The sequence below is a fragment of the Coregonus clupeaformis genome, chromosome 7 (assembly GCF_020615455.1).
Source record: "Coregonus clupeaformis isolate EN_2021a chromosome 7, ASM2061545v1, whole genome shotgun sequence".
Lineage (NCBI taxonomy): Eukaryota > Metazoa > Chordata > Actinopteri > Salmoniformes > Salmonidae > Coregonus > Coregonus clupeaformis.
The window spans coordinates 28295253-28304608 of NC_059198.1; positions in this window are offsets into that span (position 1 = coordinate 28295253).

A 9356-nucleotide genomic window follows, 5' to 3' on the forward strand; every position below is an offset into this window, starting at 1 on the left:
TGGTGCCACGGTGCCAGAACCGGTTGATAACCTAAAACACACTGAAATGGCGTTAGGTTTGTAGAGGAGTGGCGGAGAGAGTTCTGGGCATATTCTGCCCATGGCAGGAACACCGACCACTCCCCCGGCCGGTCCTGGCAATAGGACCTCAGGAACCTACCCACATCCTGATTTACCCGTTCCACCTGCCCATTACTCTCAGGGTGGAACCCAGAGGTCAGGCTGACCGAGACTCCCAGACGTTCCATGAACGCCTTCCAGACTTTTGACGTGAACTGGGGACCTCGGTCAGACACTATATCCTCTGGTACCCCGTAGTGCCGGAAGACGTGTGTAACCAGGGCCTCCGCAATTTGCAGAGCCGTGGGGAGACCGGGCAGAGGAAGGAGGCGGCAGGCCTTCGAAAAGCGGTCCACAACGACCAGGATGGTGGTGTTCCCTTGAGAGAGAGGCAGATCAGTTAAAAAATCAACACTCAAATGAGACCATGGTCGTTGTGGAACTTGTAAAGGTTTTAACTTACTCGCTGGGTGGTGCCTAGGTGCCTTACTCTGGGCGCACACTGAGCAGGAGGGAACATACACCCTCACGTCCTTAGCCAAGGTAGGCCACCAGTACTTTTCGGTCAGGCAGCACACTGTACGACCGATACCTGGGTGACCAGCGGAGGGTGACGTGTGTGTCCAGTAGATCAGACGATCACGGATAAGCACAGGCACGTACTGCAGCCCAGCTGGACACTGCGGTGGAGATGGATCTGTGCGTAATGCCTGTGCTATATCCGCTTCCATCGCCCATACTACCGGCGCCACAATGCATGAGTCTGACAGTATGGGGGTATTGTCTATGGGCCTCACCTCTGTATCATACAGCCGGGACAGTGCATCTGCCTTCACGTTCTTCATACCCGGAATATGACAGTATGAAATCAAACCGGGTGAAGAATAGGGCCCACCTGGCCTGGCAAGGGTTCAGCCTCCTCGCTGCCCGGATGTACTCCAGGTTACGGTGGTCCGTCCAGATGAGAAATGGGTGTTTCGCCCCCTCGAGCCAATGTCTCCACACGGTCAGAGCTCGGACAACAGCCAACAGCTCCCGATCACCAACGCCGTAGTTCTGCTCCACCGGGCTGAGCTTCTTTGAGAAGAACGCACAGGGGCGGAGCTTGGGTGGCGTGCCCGAGCATTGAGACAGGACTGCTCCCATCCCAACCTCGGACGCATCCACCTCCACTACGAACGGTAGTGATGGATCGGGGTGGGCCAGTACCGGGGCCGAGGTGAACAGTTCCCTTAGGTTACTGAAGGCCCTGTCAGCCTCAGCAGACCAGCAGAGCCGGGACGGCCTACCCTTCAACAGAGATGTAATGGGAGCTGTGACCTTGCCAAAGCCCCGGATAAACCTCCGATAATAGTTGGCGAAGCCAAGGAAGCGCTGCACCTCCTTTACTGTGGTTGGAGTCGGCCAATTACGCACGGCTGCAATGCGGTCGCCCTCCATCTCCACACCTGTGGTAGAAATGCGGTATCTGAGGAAGGAGACGGACTCTTGGAAAAACATACACTTTTCTGCCTTAGCATAAAGGTCATTTTCCAACAGTCGGGCCAGTACTTTGCGAACCAGGGACACATGCTCGGCGTGAGTAGCGGAATACACCAAGACGTCATCGATGTAGACCACTACACCGCGACCAAGCATGTCCCGAAACACCTCGTTCACAAAGGACTGGAAGACTGAGGGAGCATTCATCAAACCATAGGGCATCACCAGGTATTCATAATGCCCCGTGGTTGTGCTGAATGCTGTCTTCCACTCATCTCCCTCTCGGATACGCACCAGGTTGTACGCACTCCTGAGATCTAATTTAGTGAAGAAGCGCGCTCCATGCAATGACTCAACCACTGACGGAATGAGGGGGAGAGGATAACTAATCTAATCGTCTCCTTGTTCAGTGGTCGATAGTCAATGCACGGGCGCAGACCGCCGTCTTTCTTCTTCACAATAAAGAAACTTGAGGAGGCGGGTGAAGTGGAAGGACGTATGTACCCCTGGCGTAGGGACTCGGTGACGTATGTCTCCATAGCCTCCGTCTCCTGGGAGGTACAGCGTCTACCCAAAGGTTTATTGCGCAATCCCCCGCCCGATGAGGTGGCAATTTAGTTGCTTTATTCTTGGAGAAAACTTGTGCCAGATCATGGTATTCAGGGGGAATGCGCACGGTGGAGGCACCGTCTGGACTTTCCACCGTGGTTGCACCAACGGAAACACCCAGACACCTACCCTGACACTCTTGCGACCACCCCGTGAGAACCCTCTGCGGCCATGAGAAAGTGGGGTTGTGGAGTGCTAGCCACGGAATACCTAACACCACAGGGAAAGCAGGAGACTCAATGATGGAAAAAGTGACCTGCTCACAATTCGTCTCCTGTGTGATCATGGTGACTGGTACCGTGACTTCCTTTATCAACCTGGACCCTAATGGTCGACTCTCAAGTGCTCTGATGGGGCGTGGAATGGATAGGGGAACTAATGAAATGCCCTGGCGGCGTGCGAAAGTGTTATCCATAAAGTTCTCAGCTGCGCCTGAATCTACTAGCGCCTTACACTTGGGAACTCTCATGTAATCAGGGAAGTATATGGGTATGGTACAGTGCGCAGCAGAGGGCTCTGAACAAGTGTGGGTGCTCAATACCTGGGGTGATGCGAGAGTGCCCTGCCGGCCGCCTCCTGACCCAAAAGAGCGCTGACGACAACGTGTGGTGGAATGTCCCTTCGTGCCATCCGATTGGCACTGGCGCTGTCGTCTTCCGCTCTCTCAGTGCGCGGTACCACCCAGCTCCATGAGCTCTGGATCCGCGTTGGGCGGGGCGGGAACGGGCAGACCTCCTCCAGGACGTCCTCTGGTTGCCAGCAGGTTATCCAGACGAATGGCCATGTCCACCAGTTCGGTAAAAGACAAACTGGTGTCACGGCAGGTTAGCTCCCTTCGGACGTCCTCCCATAGACGGCACCGGAACTGGTTGATCAGGGCCCGCTCGTTCCAACCGGATCCTGCTGCCAGAATCCGGAACTCCAGCGCGAACTCCTGTACTGTCCTCGTCCCCTGCCTCAAGTGGACCAGCTGCTCACCTCCTCTCGACCCTCGGGCGGGTGATGGAAAACCGCCCAAAATAGGCGGGCGAACTCCCTGTAGTCCTCCAACGCGGCTCCTCCTTCTCTCCAAACCGCGTTGGCCCACTCCAGGGCTTTCCCCGAGAGGCAGGAAATGAGGACGGACACCTGCTTTCGATCTGATGGCGCCGGCCTGACACTGGAGCAGTACAGCTCCAGTTGGAGAAGGAATCCCTGACACAGAGCCGGCGTCCCATCGAACGCCCGTGGTCGAGATATCTGGATCCCTCCGGGTGCTGTGATGTAGGTGGCTGGATCCGGTTGGCCAGCTGGTCTGGACGGATCGGTTCCTCTTCTCTCCAGGCGTTGGACGACCTGAAGAACCCGATCCATCGCTTCCCCCAAGCTGGCCAGCATAGTGGAATGTTCCTGGATCCTTGCCACTATTCCAGGCACGTGCTCCTCTCCTGCAGACTCCATAGAGGTGAGTGATTCTGTGATGAGGTGTGAATGACGGAGTCAGGCGCAGGAGGTAAAACACCGAAATCCAGAGTTTATTCAATGAATAAAGCGCAGCAAGCGTCAAAACGAAACTAGCACAAGGGAAAAATCCACCTTGGCTACATACAAGGAAAGAGTAGCTCAACCGAGCTACTCACTCTCACAATGAACAATCACTCACAAAGGACAAGGGGACAGAGGGAACACTTATACACAGACTAATGAGGGAATGAGTACCAGATGTGTGTGATTGACAAGACAAGACAAGACAAGACAAATGGAGTGATGATAAATGGAGCGGTAGTGGCTAGTAAGCCGGTGACGACGAACGCCGAAACCTTCCCGAGCAAGGAGGAGGGGCAGCCTCGGCTGAATTCGTGACACTGATAGACATGAGCCTGCAACTGTACTACCATCTCTCCAGCGTTGTACTTCATCATTTATTTCCTTATAGAATCATAGCCGCGGGAAGGGTGCCGGTGCCACAGCACCCCTGATACATTGAAATACATTTGTCAAAGTTCATATTTGTATTATAATTTTTCATAGTATTGAAATTAGTACAATAGGGGACAATCTCTGTTCATTCTAGAATTACCTGTAATTTCCTGTTTCTCTCCGCAGTTTCCTTTCTATGAGACTCGTGGAAAGTACTAAATATCCTAATAATGTGATGTGTGCTCTGGTAGAGTGGATGCAGTACTGAGTTGTGAAGTGGTGATGATATAATAAGTCATTAGATGAGGGGGAGGTAGTGGGCGGTGGAATGGCTCCATCCACAATTAACATCTCTGTAGGCTGAGACTGAGATTTAGTAAGAATAGAGATGTTGAGAACACAGAAATGCCTCCCTCACTATCTTATTCACTATACAGGCTTTAAAGCAACCCATAGGTGGGCAAGTGCAGGTGGGAAGAAACTCAAGAGCTCCATCCAATCAAAACCTGTATCTGCTACTAGTCTGAATGGGACCCTCAGTCTAGTCACTGTAACAGTCTGGACTAATATAATGTAATTATGTAGCTAAATCTCTAGCCTTTTAGTTTATTTCTTAGCCCTCCATCATCCATCAGCCCATATCTTGTCTGTGTTTATACAGTGCTATGAAAAATAATTTGCCCCCTTTCTAATTTTCTCTACTTTTGCATATTTGTGATACTGAATGTTATCAGATCTTCAACCAAAACCTAATATTAAATGAAGGGAACATAAGTGAACAAATAACACAACAATTACATATTTATTTCATTTATTTCATAAACAAAGTCATGCAACACCCAATTCCCCTGTGTGAAAAAGTAATTGCCCCCTTACACTCAATAACTGGTTGTGCCACCTTTAGCTGCAATGACTCCAACCAAATGCTTCCTGTAGTTGTTGATCAGTCTCTCACGTCGCTGTGGAGGAATTTTGGCCCACTCTTCCATGCAGAACTGCTTTAACTTAGTGACGTGTGGGTTTTCAAGCATGAACTGCTCGTTTCAAGTCCTGCCACAACATCTCAATTGGAATTAGGTCTGGACTTTAACTAGGCCATTCCAAAACTTCCAATTTGTTGCTTTTTAGCAATTTTCATGTAGACTTGATAGTGTGTTTTGGATCATTGTCTTGCTGCATGACCCAGCTGCGCTTCAGCTTCAGCTCACAGACGGATGGTCTGACATTCTCCTGTAGAATTCTCTGATACAGAGCAGAATTCATGGTTCCTTCTATTAAGGCAAGTCGTCCAGGTCCTGAGGCAGCAAAGCATCCCCAAACCATCACACCACCACCACCATGCTTGACCTTTGGTATGATGTTCTTACTGTGGAATGCAGAGTTTGGTTTTCGCCAGGCATTACTGGAACCATGTCCTCAAGACATTCTGCGTCTGTGTTATATGTCCTGCATCAACATGTAAAGTCTCTATTCAATGTCCAAAAACGATATAGAAAGTTCATACACAGACACTCAATGTGAATAATAGTATTAGATGTAAATGGATAGATCAAAAACGTTGTTATTGACCTCCAGCCAAAAGGAAACTTTAATCTCCACACAGGGGCATTGCTTATCTAAGCAACAAGTTCAAAGGCAAAGTAAATAAACAGTTGCCAAACAGTACAGATATTTTCAGATCTCTAGCTGAGGAAACCAAAACTCAGCTTTCCTCTCGCTCCCCTTTGTCAGCCCTGTGTATGTTTTGATACTTTACCACCAGATATCCTGTAGCTACACTGTACATTAAAGCAGAGAGACCTGGAGGGAGTTAACACATTGCTTGTTGGGTCAGACCTCAAACATTTCAGTTTCCTGTGGATCAAAGGTTCAGTTTGCAACTCATGTTTCAGTGAGCGACATGTCAAAACGAATACAATTTGAGGATTTGAAACACAGCAGCTTTTCTTTGAGTGTTCTTCCCACACGTGACTTCCCCTTAAGATGACACTTTCATTACTTTTTTTAGCAACTTTGACACAAGAACACGTGACAACAGTGCAACATTTGCAGGACAGTACATCCCTTCTGGCAACATGAAAAGAACAGAGAATGCACCAGACAAATGAAAACACTATTACAGAGGAAAACAGTACAATGTGTTCCAGAAAGTAGAAATTGGGGAAAAGGAAAATGTTGGCACCCTCTTACACTGTTTCTGAAATGCAGAATGTGGCCCCCTGTACCTTATGTCCCCCTTACAGTGTATTAATCTATCCATCTATTCACCCTTCGGTGGCCCTATCACATTCCATTCCTCTCTCCTCACTATTTCATTGCTCTCTGTGCCCCTCAGTGTGTACACATGTGTGTGTGTGTGTGTGTGTGCGTGCGTGCGCACAGTCAGTGTGTGTCCCACTCAAAGGCCAGCCTCTGATAGCTTTGTAATGCTTTGATACAGGACACCGATGGCATGACCTTGTACCCTGTTGACAAACTAAAGACCACGTCAGCTTTAGTGACCAGAATGTATTTTCTCACACTTCTGAGTACAGTCAACAGTCTCGTTGTTAACACAGTTCAGTAAACTGTTTGGAAGTGTAAAAGATATAAAGTCAAAAATGGCTACATTTTGTGGAGCACATTAAAACAATCTGGTCGTTGTTCGTTTAATTCCTGACGCAAACATCTGAAATATGATCATGTAGAATACATGAGCTCAACAAAAGCCCCTCTGTGACTACATGTTCCTCATGGGGCTACTGGCATTTAGAAGCCATTTCCCATATCTTGGCAATTAGGATAAGGCCTGGTGAGTGGGTGAGTAAGTGGGTTGGCTGCTCTCTGGGTAGGGGGTATTTTCCCAAACAGTATTTAGAGTAGATTTTAGATAGAGCATCTGCCACTCACTCCCTCAGTATAAAACTGAAAGGGGGTTTCTAACTAAACACCCACAAGGTTGAATCCGAGTTTGTGAAACACACATTATTCTCAGAACACACACTCACAACCACGTCTGCACATGCTCTATGTTTAGTCCTGAGTTTTAGGAAGATAAAGACATTTCCAGGGAATTCTCCTCCCAATTTAACTCTGACCTGTCAGCTGCCCCAGACTGGTCTGATAGACTAGACGTAACATACTGTAGTTAACATCAAATCCGGTACACTCAAACTAGTATGATATGTTATGTTTGGTGTGGTTACATAAGATTGTAGGTTACTTATGACAAAAACGAAAGTATGGTGGGTGGGCGTATAATGCGAACGTCTAGCAACCCAAAGGTTGCGCGTGCGAATCTCATCATTGACAACTTTAGGTAATTAGCAACTTTGCATCTACTTACTAATTTTTAGCATGTTACCTAACCTTTCACCTAACCCTAACCTTTACCCTTTTATCATTTACATTTACATTTACATTTTAGTCATTTAGCAGACGCTCTTATCCAGAGCGACTTACAGTTAGTGAATACATATTTTTTTATACTGGCCCCCTGTGGGAATCGAACCCACAACCCTGGCGTTGCAAACGCCATGCTCTATCAACTGAGCTACATCCCTGCCGGCCATTCCCTCCCCTACCCTGGACGACGCTGGGCCAATTGTGCGCCGCCCATGAGTCTCCCGGTCGCGGCCGGCTGCGACAGAGCCTGGATTCGAACCAGGATCTCTAGTGGCACAGTTAGCACTGCGATGCAGTGCCTTAGACCACTGCGCCACTCAGGAGACAACCCTAACCTAAACCCTTTATCGAACCCTAACCCTAACCTTAACCCTTTAACCTAACTCCTAACCTTAAGCCCTAACCCGTTGAGCTAGCTAATGTTAGTGTTAGCTGCCTAGCCATCTAACATTAGCCACAACAAATTGGAATTCATAACATTTCATACGTTTAGCACATTTTTAACATATTGTAAGTTTTGCAAATTCGTAACATATTGTACGAATTGCATTTCGTAACATATTTTATGAATTGCAATTCGTAACATATCAAACAAATTGTAATCCGTAACATATCATACGAAATGGATGATGGACATCCACAAATTAATACTTACCATACGAAACATAACATAGCATACTAAATGGAGTGTCTCGGATTTACTTAAATAATAATACGAAATGCTCTGAGACCATGTTGCAGAACGATGGCTGTTCATAAGACTATAACTACTTCCATAATGATTCTTGCATGAAGACTCAAACTGATTCTGCTACTCTTTGTTTGCTACATACAGAATTTTCCAAATGCCTCTTTACCCACGTGTGTTATGACTCTGGCTCAACCCATCGGTTTCTGGGACCAGTCAGAATGGTTAGAATATGTTTGCATTCTAGAAATCGTTGGGAAGGTACTCAGATCCAGACTCATTACGGAGAAGAAACTAATGTCTGTGGGCGTAGCATTTGACTGGAGCAAGGAGTTTGGGTAGCCAGGCAATAATGATTAATGACGACAACAGAACTGCAGTCTGGATCATCTGCAACGATTCGATCGATATCAGCTAATCCTAGCTCAAATCAGTCACACACATGAATGTCCAGTAGGCCTACAGCATTCACATGGCCATATTCTTATTCAAAGTTAACATGATTGACATTTACATCAAAAATTTAGATTTGGTTTTTTTTAAGTGTCACATCCTGATCTGTTTCACCTGTCTTTGTGATTGTCTCCACCTCCTCCAGGTGTCGCCCATCTTCCCCATTGTCCCCAGTGTATTTATACCTGTGTTCTCTGTTTATCTGTTGCCAGTTCGTTTTGTTTCATCAAGCCTACCAGCAGTTTCCCCTTGCTCCTGTCTTTTTCAAGTTCTTGTTTTCTAGTTTTCCCAGTTTTGACCACTCTGCCTGCCCTGACCCTGAGACTGCCTGCCATTCTGTACCTTTTGGACTCTGATCTGGATTACTGACCTCTGCCTGCCCTTCACCTGTCATTTGCCTGCCCCCTGTTTTTGTAATAAACTTGTGTTACTTCGACACTGTCTGCATCTGGGTCTTCTCCTGAAACGTGATAAAAAGTCATTTCATTGTCATTTGACATTGGTATGTCCCAGGGAGAGCATAAACACCTGTTTTGGGCTTCTCTGACAGATTCGTCTTGGTAATAGTGACGTGAGCCTGACATACCCCCAACCTGAGTCTTATGGACTAGACAGGTTTGTCTGCTCCAATAATGCATTTTCTTTTCATTGACCAGTTAAATTGTGAAGTTTGTAAATAAACTATTTTTTTTATTGTTTTGTAAATATTGATATTTACAAAATACAATTGCACATCTGAACCACCATCTTCTTCTGTAAATAAAAGTCAACTTCTGCACCG